Raw genomic sequence first — 14,530 nt, 5'->3', positions numbered from 1 at the left:
GAACTTTGCTCCGTCTTACATCAGCAGGGCCAGGTCATGTGCTTCATTTCCTACGAGCCGAAAGCAGAAGTGAAGAACCCTGTTGTTCTGGTAACTATGGCGGAACCCTCCCAGCTCTCGCCACTCCACATTTTGACTGCAAAAGAGACCTGTTTGGCTTTTTATAGACCTGTCATGTTACTTGTGGTGATGAGGAGTAATGAAAGCAGGACAAACATGTTGCCAAACATCAACAAAATATGTTTTTCTATGATTAGCACTTCCCTACCAGTAGCGATGTGTGCATAAAAGCACCAGAGAAGCCAAGCCAGAAAAAAAGCCATATTACAACCTGTGTTGTGATAATTGCGTAACATATCATACTAAATGGAGTGTCTCGGATTTTGTACAGAATAATACTAAATGCTATGAGATCAGGTTGCAGCCAGCCAGCAGCGCGCAGTCAAAATCCAATAAAATGCTTGCTAACATGTTTAACTTCTTGATGAAATTAGTATGTTTGTAACAAATCAATTGTTTTACACTATTATATTCTATCCAAACAAGATTAATAAACATGCAATCACTATTGAGTGAATGAACAAAGTAGTTTTGGAACTAATGGTCTGTCGAAGTCAATGTGATAAAATCAAGATTCATAGTGTAATGGTCAGTGCTTGACTTCGGCCGGAGCTGTCCAGAGCGCCATACTAGCACTTCAAATTTTGGGGGGAATTGCGTACCGGCTCCTCTATAAAACAAAGTAGCCTATCGCCGGACCAGATTTCCACACCGAGGCAAAAAAAGTTTGATCAAAGCAGAATGAAGGCGGGATCTGCAATGAATAGCAATGGAGAGTGGGCATTCATTTCCTGATTCCGCTTTGTTCAAGTTTATTTGCCGCTAGTCTGTGAATCTGTGAGTGACAGTAGGCTGTTTGAGATCACACAGATTGAAAATCTGTCAGTGTAACGTAGATGCAGGGAGTCAGAAAGCAAGAGCAATTAGTGAGTTTAATTACGAAGAACATTGAATGATACAAAACAAGAAAGTCTAAACATGAAAACATAAACAATATTGCCTGGTGGGTGATAACAACAGAGTGCTATGTAAAGGGGAAGTAATCACGAAGGTGATGAAGTCCAGGTGTACCTAATGAGGCACAGGTGTGCATAATGGATGGGGTGCGAGGACCAGTGGTTAGTAGACCGGCGACATAGAGCGCCGGAGAGGAAGTGGACGTGATAGGAGGAGCGGGAGTGGATGCGCGGCACAAGCCGCAGGACGACGCTGACCAGGAGGACGGCACAGAAGGACGAGGAGCTGGCTGGTCCGGACGGCAAAGGACGGCAAAGGTGGAAGTCTCGGATTATGTTGGGATCTAGATTGTCTGGACCATGAACCTCCCAGTCCACCAGGTACTGGAGCCGACCCCACAATGTCTGGAGTTCAGAAGGGACCTGACAGCATAGGCAGGACTACACTCGATGCCCAGGGGAAGTGGATGGGTGTTGTGGGGGACGGCATCAACAAGGGGACCAGGAACCACGGCCTGAGGAGGGGAACGTGAAAAAATTGTGAGATCCGATAGTCTTTGGGAAGCTCTAATCGGTAATTGACCCTCAAGAGGACTTTGATTGGCCGCACAAACTGGGGACTCTGCTTCTGCAGGGCAGGCAGAGCAGGAGGTTCCTGGTGGAGAGCCAGATGTGATCACCAAAATGTTAACTGGTGCCTCACTGCGGTGGCGGTCCGCCCGCTCCTTCTTGCACCGGATGGTGCATTGGAGCCTCAAGTGGGCAGCTTCCCAAACCTCTCCTGCGCGCCGGCATCACTCATCCACCGCAGGGGCTTCGGTCTGGCACTGGGTCCACGGAGCCAGGGCCGGCTAGTACCCCAACACGCACTGGGAGGGAGACAACAAGGTGGAGGAGTGACGAAGTGAGTTCTGTGCGTATTCCGCCCAGGGAAGAAATTGGGCCCACTCCCTCTGACGGTCCTGACAGTGACTCTTCAGCAACCTCCCCAGCTCCTGGTTGGTCCACTACACCTGCCCATTGGACTGAGGCCTGTACTGATATATGAGGATGACCATGACCCCCATCAAGGCTCTCCATACACATGACGTGAATTGGGGATCACAGTCGAAGACTGAAACAGTGCCTCAGCGACCTGGAGGGGCAGTAGGGAGACCAGAGAGAGGGATATAATGACAGCATTTGAAGAATCTGTCCACATCATTTATAACAGTGGTGAAACCACCAAACAGGGGAAGATCAGTGACAAAATGTATCGACAGATGGATCCAAGTCTGCTGAGGCGCAGGGAGGGGAAGGAGTTTCCCTGCTGGTGCGTTCCAGGGAAACCTGGTTTGGGCACATACGGAGCAGGAGTTGACATTGTAGGAGGCGTACTGTGCCAAGGTGGGCAACCAGTACTTAATGGAGATGGATTGAGTGGTGCAGGTGATGCCTGGGTGTCCATTGGCAAGGGATGTATGCGCCCAGGTCAAAAGCCGATCCCTTACCTTTGTGGGAATGTAGGTGAGCTCCGGAGGAGAGGTAGCCGGTGGCAGTTCCCTCTCCACAACCTGGCAGATGTCCACGTCTATGTCCCAGAGCATGAAGGCAATGATTCGGGAGGGCGATATGATGGGACCACTCAGGACAAGAATCTCTCCTGAATCGTGATGTCGTCGCCAACTTCCTTTGAGGAGAGAGTTGAGAGGAGAGGTGATGGAGCTGAAGTTCCTGATGAAGTGGCGGTAAAAGTTGGCAAACGCTTTATGGTGGTTGGGACTGGCCATGACCTGATTGCATCTACCTTCCTTTCCTCCATAACTACTCACTGTGGGCTGATCTGATATCCCAAGAAGGAGACAGCGACCTGATGGAACTGGCACTTCTCCGCTTTCATGTACAGATGGTTCTGATGGGCGATGTGCTCCTCCAAGGTGGCCAAGTAGATCAGGATATAGTCGATATACATGACCACTTGGCGCCCAAGCATGTCCCGAAACACCTTGTTCACAAATGCAAGGAACACCGATGAAGCATTGGCTAAACCATAAGACATCACCAAGTACTCATATTGCCCAGACACCATGCTGAAGGCCGTCTTCCATTCATCCCCCTCCCGGTTGTGGATCAAATTGTAGGCACTCCACAGGTCCATTTTGGTTTTAAAAAACTAGGCACCGCGGAGCTGTTCAATGGTGGCCGGGAGGAAGTAGCGGTACTTGGTGGTGATGGCATTGTAGTCTATACACGGACGAAGACCACGAAGAAGAAACCAGCCATCGCAGGGGAGGTGGATGGGCGAATTAAACCCTGTAGGAGAGCCTTCTGGATGTTCTTCTTCAGAGCCTTGGTTTCAGCCACCGACAGGGGGTAGATGCAGCTGTGTGGAGACGCAGAGTTTGTTAGCAGGTCGATGGCACAGTCTCAGGGGCGATGAAGAGGGAGACAGGTGGTGCTGGTCTTGGATAAAAAACTTCCGGAGATCCTGGTAAACTGTCTGGTCCTACGGCCATAGTTGGAGTAGGGGCTCACCCCTGTCCCCTGGTGGATTATTGAAGACTCCTCTGAACAAAGCCATAAACCTCGCATAGGAATCCAGGAATGGCCAAAGCCCATTCCAATGCCTGCCCCGTCAACAGGGAAATAAGCATGGCAACCTTGGACCTTGGAAAAGTTTGGAACCACCAACACTCTTCCTAGAGCTGCCAGCCGTCCAAACTGAGCAATCGGGGGAGAAGGGCCTTGGTCAGGGAGGTGACCAAGAACCCGATGGACACTCTGACAGAGCTCTAGAGTTCCTCTGTGGAGATGGGAGAACCTAGGTAGCCTCGTGTTTAGAGCGTTGGACTAGTAACTGAGAGGTTGAAAGATCGAATCCCCAAGCTGACAAGGTAAAAATCTGTCGTTCAGCCCCTGAAAATGACAGTTAACCCACTGTTCCTAGATCATTAACTGACTTACCTAGATAAATAAAGGTAAAATAAAAAATCTCTACAGCACTCTACCAATAGGCCTTTATGGTAAAGTGGCCAGATGGAAGCCACTCCTCAGTAAAAGGCACATGACAGCCTGCTTGGAGTTTGCCAAATGGCACCTAAAGGACTCTCAGACCATGAGAGTGGTCTGATGAAACCAAGATTGAACACTTTGGCCGAAATGCGAAGCACCATGTCTGGAGGAAACCTGGCACCATCCCTACGGTGAAGCATGGTGGTGGCAGCATCATGCTGTGGGGATGTTTTACAGCGGCAGGGACTTGGAGGCTGGTCAGGATCGAGGCAAAGATGAATGGAGCAAAGTACAGAGCGATCCTTGATGAAAACCTGCTCCAGAGCTCTCAGGATCTTAGACTGGGGTGAAGGTTCACCTTCCAACAGGACAACCACCCTAAGCACACAGCCAAGACAACGCAGGAGTGGCTTCAGGACAAGTCTCTGAATGTTCTTGAGTGGCCCAGCAAGAGCCTGGAATTAAACATCATTGAACATCTCTGGAAAGACCTGAAAATAGCTGTGCAACAATGCTCCCTATCCAACCTGACAGTGATTGAAAGGATCTGCAGAGAAGAATGGGAGAAACTCTCCAAATACAGGTATGCCATGCTTGTAGAGTCATACCCAAGTAGTATCGAAGCTGTAATCGCTGCCAAAGGTGCTTCAGCAAAGTACCGAGTAAAGGGTCTGAATACCTATACCTGTAAATTAAATACTTCCATTAAAAAATATATCTAAATTTGAATTTTTTTTTTTAAATGGTTAAAAACATTATGGGGGTATTGTGTGTAGATTGATGATGATTTTCTTTTACTTAATTCATTTTAGAATAAGGCTGTAACCTAACAAAATGTGGAAAAAGTCAAGGGGTCTGAATACTTTCCGAAGGCACTGTATCTATATAATTTGGCTGTATGTATTTTTAGATATAGGCCTATTGTAAATGTGTATTATTGTACAAATATATCTAAGCTACATATTATTTGGACAGAGGTAATAAACTATCCATTGATCAGCACAGCAATTGATAAAACAGGACCATGTTTGAAACACAAGTGGTTCTGAGCTTAATTCAATATTACATACTGTAGGTAAGCTAACAGTAACAGAAATCAGGAATGCAGGCAGGCATAGTAACTTATCTATCTGAGCTACTGTGTCCAACGCACCACCACCTGTTGTTATGTTGGGCACCTACTTATCAAAAAGGGATGTTATTATGATTTTTTTTTCATTACATGTTTTGCTAAAATAAAGAAATACGGGCATGAAACTCCTTACTACAAGACAAAACAGCTCAATCAAGCCTGAAGGTCTAAGTATAAAAGCAAAGCTTGCATTTATTTAATTTTAAAAAGAATGAAAAGGTAGCTTAATGAGATAATGTCTTAATGAGATAATGTGTGAAGAATCCAATTCTTTACCTTTGTGTGTGGTTCAAATCACATTATTGTGGAAACACCTCCTCTAATTAGTGTGTTTGAGAAGGTTTGAATCCCAAGCAACTTGCCTATACATAGTTTGAAGTGCAATACCAACGTAGCTACTGTAGTAAGTCAAAGCTATGTGCTGGAAAACCTTGGTAGAGCATTGGCGGAATAGGCATTGTAGTACTCATGTGAATTTCCTTTGTTTTTCAGCTTCAGACCAATGCCTATTCTCACTTAAAACCAGTGGAGGCTGTGTTTGATGTATTTGATACCATTCCACTAATTCTGCTCCAGCCATTACCACGAGCCCGTCCTCCCCAATTAAGGTGCCACCAACCTCCTGTGCTTAAAACATTGTTTTTTTGTTTTTAATAGGTCAAAGGCTAAGATAATAAGGAGACACAGTTGCAGAATAAATTCAACCACATACTGTATATGTTTCATTACAAAACAGGAGAGCAACAACATGTCTGTTGAAGTCCACAAAACATATCGCATGTAACTATCAGTTGACAAAAATGACCTACAGCATGGTCAAGCAAGCTAATGTTTACCGCAAGTCACAAAGAAAACAGGAACTGCCGCCACTATTCCAGCACCATTTTAACATAATCAAATCACTTCTGCTTAATCTAATACAGTGATAACTAAAAGATGCCAAAAATGATTTAGTCCAATCAACTTCAGGTAAATATGTATTATGTAAATATAATATGTAAATATGTAAATATTCACCCTGCTTGTAGAGAAACACCAATGTCATCCTCCTCTTTCATGTTGACTATATGGTCTATGACTCTGTCATATAGTACACGCCTTTAGTTTTTGTTGTCCTAGGCTACCTGGCTAAAATGCTTGCACGCTAGCCTAACTAGCCTTTCATGGGCGACGATGCACCAGGCCAACTAGTTAACATTAGGATACTACACCTAGATTCATGTTGAACTTCCATCTTCTCAGCCAAGGGGCACAATTTATTAATTTATGGTTGGATCAGAATCGCCATTATAATCATGGGCAGTACGGAGAATGAAGTAAAACCACAATGCCAAATCCCTATCTCCATCCATGTCTAATCTGGGAAAGGGACAATTCTAGCTAGCTCGCTAGACACCGGAAGACAACAACACAAGATACAACAATTATATTTTATTTTGGTCGATAATGACGTTTGGCCAAATCCAAACTGGCTTCCATTGACACTTTTTTTTGGTGGGCCAGGACCATTCACAGCTGAGCTTACTCAGTTTAGCTCAATGCTGATTGGCTATTATTTTATTATTTTTTCATCAAGGGAGGCCAAATGCTCGCTGGCTTCAGGAACTATGTAAAAGTTAAGAAGTGACTGTAGTCTACATCAAAGGCAATCACTTTGTGTAATGCTATAGTTTTTCATTCAGTTGTAGCTTTCTCAAAGGGTGAGGAAGTAGTTAAAGGAGAACCGCACTTCCTGATTTGGCCGTTACAGTTACTTGTAATGTAACCTTTAGATTACCCAAACTCAGTAAAGTAATCAGTTACTTTCAGATTACTTTCCCCTTAAAGGGGAATTCCGCTACTCTTCAACTTCATAGTCCTTATCTCCAGCACAATAACAGTGTCTATTTATGTGAAAACTGTGCATTTCTATGATCTGTGGTTAAAAAGATAAGAAAGGTCCTAAAAAATGCTTATCTGTGACATTTTATAAACGAGTTTCTATCCAGATGGAGGGTATTTTATTTTTCCCCACATCACTGTAACTCTCATCATGTTTAAAAAACAGTTTTTACATATATATTTTTTTGATTATGTTATCACGTATAACTTTTTAACTTTATATATTTATTCTACAAAACGAAGAAATGCACCGTTTTCACATACACTCCTGGCCAGTTCACATACACTCCTGTCGGAGCAGACAGTCTCCTACAGACAGTGAGTCACATGGCCGTGGCTTGCTATATAAAGCAGACAGACAGGCATCGAGGCATTCAGTTACTGTTCAATTGAACAAACGTTAGAATGGGCAAAACGAGTGACCTAAACGACAGCATGATCGTTGGTGCCATGCGCCCCGGTTCCAGTATCTCAGAAACGGCCGGCCTTCTGAGATTTTCACACACTACAGTGTCTAGGGTTCACCTAGAACAGTGCTACAAACAAAAAACATCCAGTCAGCAGCAGTCCTGTGGGAGAAAAATAGCTCATTGATGTGAGGTTGAAGGAGAATGGCAAGAATCATGCAAGCTAACAGGCGGGCCACAAACAGGCAAAAAACGGCACAGTAAAACAGCGGTGCGCCGAATGGTATCTCGATACGCACAACTCATCGAGTCTTGTCATGGATGGGCTATTTCAGCAGACGACCACACCGGGTTCCACTCCTATCAGCTAAAAATTAGAAGAAGCGGCTCCAGTGCGCATGCAATCACCAATACTGGACAATTGAGGAGTGTAAAAGCTTTGCCTGGTCCTATGAATACCGGTTACTGTTGAGTCAGGATTTGGCGTAAGCAGCATGAGTCCATGGCCCCATCCTGCCCAGTGTTAACGGTACAGGCTGGTAGCGGGATGTAATGATGCAGGGAATGTTTTCCTGGCACATATAAGGTACCTTGATACCAATTGAGAAACATTTCCATTCCCCAATGGATTCAGGCTGTTCTGGAGGTACTAGCCGGGTACTAGATGGGTGAACCTAATAAACTAGCCACTTAGTGTATGTAGACACCGGTATTGTGCTGGATATAATAAAAAATTAGGTTAAAAAGTGGTGGAGTAGCACATTAAGAGACATTAGAAGAAGACACAAATTCATTTTACCAATTGAACAACATCTATTGCAGGGTAAATCAATGTTAGAGTTTACATAGCTGGTCATAAATGGATGTTGCATTTTTCTTTTTGGGTTGGTTATGTAGGCCTCTTCTAACCCATTGTCTTCTACTACAGATAATAATACAATTAGGCTATATCTTTAAATAACAACGTAAAAACGTCTGTCAGATTTGCAGTCATTCCAATTAATTCAATACTCCTTAATCTTCCTGAATACTGCTATAGGCCTTTTCAAGACATGAGGTATAGGCCTATTGTTAACTTTTTGGTTAGTGACACTTTGATATCTTGATAATATGCAGCTGTTAAAGCCTATCAAAAGTTTGCAAGTTTAAACATGTGTCTGTTAGGCCTATGAGCACGAATTAGATTGAGCAATAAGAGCCCCACTTGTGGTCTTCTTAAATTAAACTTGTTTTTGACAGTATGGACTGGAGCACAATGTACAGTATGAGGCAATTTAGCAATTAGGATTCACTATCTGGTGGTTATGATAAATTAGGCATTGTGGCTCACTTTTGACATATAGATAAATGTGCACATTTTTTATGTATATATTTTTGTTGTTGAGTACTCTAGTACTCAAACAGTCAAAAAAGTTAAAACGTCCATCCCTTGTTTGGAAATAATCTAAGTATTGTTTTAAAACAAGTGGGCATGTGCCAAATCCACCTCTTCATTGTCGAACCGGAGCGAGGGAAGCTGTGGGTGGAGGGGCGATTTGCACATGGAACTTGGCAAAGGAGGGCATGAATTGTTGTTATTATTGTAATCCAAACCCAACCTTCATTTACTCGTTGTGACACACTCAGGTTCCAAACTCAGTTTTAGACGAGACTGACATTAGGACCAATATTATCCTATTTACACATTGTCGTCAATTTTGACACTATAATACATTTTTCTGACTCATACCGATGCCATATTGGCCATATTCAAAGGGATTAGTGTTTTTTTTAGGGTCAGCCGCTCTTTAATTCTCACATAATTGCTATACATTGTAATACTAGTGCTGTGTGTATGGAGAAGCCTGCCACTAGTCCTTGTAGATAGCACCATCATGTGGTGTGTAAACTATACTGACCAAAAATATTAAATGCAACATGTTAAGTGTTGGTCCCATGTTTCATGATGGGAAGTAAAAGACCCGGAAATTTTCCATATGCACAAAACCGAATTTCTCTACATTTCTTTGCACAAATTTGTTTACATCCTTGTTAGTGAGCATTTCTCCTTTGCCAAAATAATCCAGAAGCTGATTAAACAGCATGATCATTACACAGATGCAACTTGTGCTGGGGACAATAAAATACCACTCCAAAATGTGCAGTTTTGTCACACAACAAAATGCCATAGATGTCTTAAGTTTTGAGGGATTGTGCAATCGGCATGCTGTTTGCAGGAATGTCCAACAGAGCTGATGCCAGAGAATTGAATGTTAATTTCTCTACCATAAGCTGCCTCCAACATCATTTAAGAGAATTTGGCAGTACGTCCAACAGGCCTCACAACCGCAGACCACGTGTAACCACTCACACCCAGGACCTCCACATCCAGCTTCTTCACCTGCGGGTTCATCTGAGACCAGCCACCTGGACAACTGAGAATTATTCAGTCCGTAATAAAGCCCCTTTGTGGGGAAAAACTCATTCTGATTGGCTGGACCTAGCTCCCCAGTGGGTAGGCCTATGCCTTCCCAGGTCCCACCCATGGCTGCACCCTTGCCCAGTCATGAAATCCATAGATTAGGGCCTAATGAATTTCTTGAAATTTACTGATTTCCTTATATGAACGGTAACTCAGTAAAATCGTTGAAATTGTTGCATTTATATTGTTGTTTAGTATATAAATGTGCAGGTACAACAAAGGACTATAGTGAAATAGGTTAATTAGACATAGGCCTTTTTGAACTGTTGGTCTGAGCCCTGAATGCTGATTGGCTGACAGCCATGGTATATCAGACCATATACCATGGGTATGACAAAACGTTTATTTTTACTGCTCTAATTACATTGGTAACCAGTTTGTATTAGTAATAAGGCACCTCGGGGGTTTGTGGTATATGGGTATTTCATGTATTTAAGATGTATTTAAGATGGCGCTGACAGAAATGGTCACCTTGCTTCAAGTCCAACTATGTAGTTATTTGTTTTTTTAATGTATTATTTCTTACATTGTTAGCCCAGAAAAACTCAAGTGTTATTACATACAGCCGGGAAGAACTATTGGATATAAAAGCGATGTCAACATACCAACATTGCGACCAGGAATACGTCTTTCCCGAAGCGGATCCTTTGTTCGGACCTCCACCCTGGACATGGGATCTTATCCCAGAGGCTGACCCAAAACAACGCAGTCGCCGTAAGAGAGGCAGACGGAGCGGCCTACTGGTCAGACTCAGAAGGCGAGCACATCATCCACCGCTCCCGAGCATATTACTCACCGATGTCCAATCTCTAGATAACAAGATGGGAGACATCAGAGATTGTAACATACTCTGTTTCAAGGAAACATGACTCACTCGGGATATGTTGTCAGAGTCGGTACAGCCACCCGGTTTCTTCATGCATTGTTTTCTGCCACTCCCAAACGATAGAATTTGTAGATAATTGGCCCTCATTCTGGGACTCACCCTCCTGTTGAGGAGTGACGGACTCCATCCTAGCTGGAGGGGTGCTCTCATCTTATCGACAAACATAGACAGGGCTCTAACTCCACCAGCTCCACAATGAGATAGGGTGCAGGCCAGGCAGCAGGATCTTAGCCAGCCTGCCAGCTTAGTGGAGGCTGCTACTAGCACAGTCAGTGTAGTCAGCTCAGCTATCCCCATTGAGACCGTGTCTGTGCCTCAACCTAGGTTGGGCAAAACTAAATATGGTGGTGTTCACCTTAGCAATCTCACTAGAATAAAGACCTCCTCCATTCCTGCCATTATTGAAAGAGAGTGTGATACCTCACATCTCAAAATAGGGCTACTTAAGTCAGTGAACTAATCACTGATCATAATCTTGATGTGATTGGCCTGACTGAAACATGGCTTAAGCCTGATGAATTTACTGTGTTAAATGAGGCCTCACATTCTGGTTACACTAGTGACCATATCCCCCACACATCCCGCAAAGGATTTACAAAAAATCCCATCTTTTGAGCTTCTAGTCATGAAATCTATGCAGCCTCCTCAATTACTTTTTACAGCTCCTGTTTACAGGCCTCCTGGGCCATATACAGCATTCCTCACTGAGTTTCTATCGAACCATATAGTCATGGCAAATAATATTCAAATTTTTGGTGACTTTAATATTCACATGGAAAAGTCCACAGACCCACTCCAAAAGGATTTCGGAGCCATCATCGACTCAGTGTGTTTTGTCCAACATGTCTCCGGACCTACTCACTGCCACAGTCATACTCTGGACCTAGTTTTGTCCCGTGGAATAAATGTTGTAGATTTTAATGTTTTTCCTCATAATCCTGGACTATCGGACCACCATTTTATTATGTTTGCAATCGCAACAAATAATCTGCTCAGACCCCAACCAAGGATCATCAAAAGTCGTACTATAAATTCTCAGACAACCCAAAGATTTCTAGATGCCCTTCCAGACTCCCTCTGCCTACCCATGGATGTCAGAGTATAAAAATCAGTTAACCACCTAACTGAGAAACTCAATATAACCTTGTGCAATACCCTAGATGCAGTCGCACCCCTAAAAACAAAAAACATTTGTCATAAGAAACTAGCTCCATGGTATACAGAAAATACCTGAGCTCTGAAGGAAGCTTTCAGAAAATTGGAATGGAAATGGCGCCACACCAAACTGGTGTCGTAGAGCCCTGACTGCTGCTAGATCATTCAATTTTTCCAAATTAATTGAGGAAAATAAGAACAATTCAAAATGCATTTTTGATACTATCGCAAAGCTAACTAAAAAGCAGCATTCCACAAGAGGATGGCTTTCACTTCAGCAGTGATAAATTCATGAACTTCTTTGAGAAAAAGATCATGATCATTAGAAAGCAAATTACAGACTCCTCTTTAAATCTGCCTATTCTTCCAAAGCTCAGTTGTCCTGAGTCTGCACAACTCTGACAGGACCTTCATTCGAAAACATAATGTTAACTTTCACTGCTATGCGGATGACACGCAGCTGTACAAGCCCCAAAATTGCCCTCGTGTTGCCCAGACATAAGGAAGTGGATGGGGGCAAATGTTCTACTTTTAAACTCAGACAAAACAGAGATGCTTGTTCTAGGCCCCAAGAAACAAAGATATATTCTGTTCAATCTGACAATTAATCTTGATGGTTGTACAGTCATCTCAAATAAAACTGTGAAGGACCTCGGCGTTACTCTGGACCCTGATCTCTCGTTTGACGAACATATCAAGACTGTTTCAAGGACAGCTTTTTTCCATCTACATAAAATTGAAAAAATCTGAAACTTTCTGTCCAAAAATTATGCAGAAAAATGTATCCATGCTTTTGTCACTTCTAGGTTAGACTACAGCAATGCTCTACTTTCCGGCTACCCGGATAAAGCAGTAAATAAACTTCAGATAGTGCTAAACACGGCTGCTAGAATCTAAAACCTAAATGTTTTATCATATTACTCCAGTGCTAGCCTCTCTACACTGGCTTCCTGTTAAAACCTGTTAAGCCTACCCCCTACTTTTTCGAACATTCTGTTAAAAATCGCGCAACATTTCGGCATCCTGCTACTCATGCCAGGAATATAGTATATGCATATGATTAGTATGTGTGGATAGAAAACACTCTCACGTTTCTAAAACTGGTTAAATCACGGCTGTGACTATAACAGAGCGTCTGTTTCATCGAAAAGCGCAAGAAAAACTGATCACTGAAAACTGGAAAAAATATCCATGCGCCACTTGCATGTATTGTTTAAGGGGCACGAAATTAAATGGGGCCGAGATTGCAAGTCCTACAGCTTCCACACGATGTCGCCAGTCTTGTCAATTGCCTTCTCGTTGTTTCTTGGTCAAACGAGGTAGAGAGACCACTTTCCATCCGGTCTCCGACAGGAAGTTTTGGATGAGAGATTTTGGAAGATGATTTGAAATCGTGGAGCTATTTAAATACACATCGCCCCGTGATCAATTTGATAGATTATTAACGTTTACTGATCCCTAAAGTTGGATTACAAAAGTATTTCGAAGTGTTTTGTGAAAGTTTATCGTCAACTTTTTTAATTTTAAAAAATGACGTAGCATTTGAAACTGTGTTTTTTTCTGAATCACACAGTTTCCATAGATTGATATTTTGGGTATATATGGACCGATTTAATCGAAAAAAAGACCCAATAGTGATGTTTATGGGACATATAGGAGTGCCAACAAAGAAGCTCGTCAAAGGTAATGAAAGTTTTATATTTTATTTCTGTTATTTGTGTAGCGCCGGCTACGCTAATTATTTTGTTTACGTCGCATTCAGGTATTTCGGGGTGTTGCATGCTATCAGATAATAGCTTCTCATGCTTTCGCCGAAAAGCATTTTAATAATCTGACTTGTTGGCTAGATTCACAACGAGTGTAGCTTTAATTCAGTACCCTGCATGTGTGTTTTAATGAACGTTTGAGTTTTAACGAGTGCTATTAGCATTTGGCGTAGCGCATTTGCATTTGCTGATGGCTAGATGAGACGATTGCGTCTCGGGTGGGCTTAAGAGGTTGGCAAGGGCTGATTTCAAGGTTTTCCTGCTAACCTACAAAGCATTACATGGGCTTGCTTCTACCCATCTTTCCCGATTTGGTCCTGCCGTTCATACCTACACGTTTGCTACGGTCACAAGACGCAGGCCTCCTTACTGTCCCTAGAATTTCTAAGCAAACAGCTGGAGGCAGGGCTTTCTCTTATAGAGCTCAATTTGTATGGAATGGTCTGCCTGCCCATGTGAGAGATGCAAGCTGTGTCTCAACCTTTAAGTCTTTATTGAAGACTCATCTCTTCAGTAGGTCCTATGATTGAGTGTAGTCAATGGTGCTCTTCCATGCCGTCCCTAGGAGGGGTGCGTCACTTGAGTGGGTTGAGTCACTGACGTGATCTTCCTGTGTGGGTTGGCACCCCCCTTGGGTTGTGCCGTGGCGGAGATCTTTGTGGGCTATACTCTGCCTTGTCTCAGGATGGTAAGTTGGTAGTTGAAGATATCCCTCTAGTGGTGTGGGGGCTGTGCTTTGGCAAAGTGGGTGGGGTTAAATCCTGCCTGTTTGGCCCTGTCCGGGGGTATCGTCGGATGGGGCCACAGTGTCTCACTACCCCTCCTGTCTCAGCCT

This window comes from Oncorhynchus kisutch, linkage group LG11 (assembly GCF_002021735.2).
Source record: "Oncorhynchus kisutch isolate 150728-3 linkage group LG11, Okis_V2, whole genome shotgun sequence".
Taxonomy (NCBI): domain Eukaryota; kingdom Metazoa; phylum Chordata; class Actinopteri; order Salmoniformes; family Salmonidae; genus Oncorhynchus; species Oncorhynchus kisutch.
Note: the sequence above shows the minus strand (reverse complement) of the source record.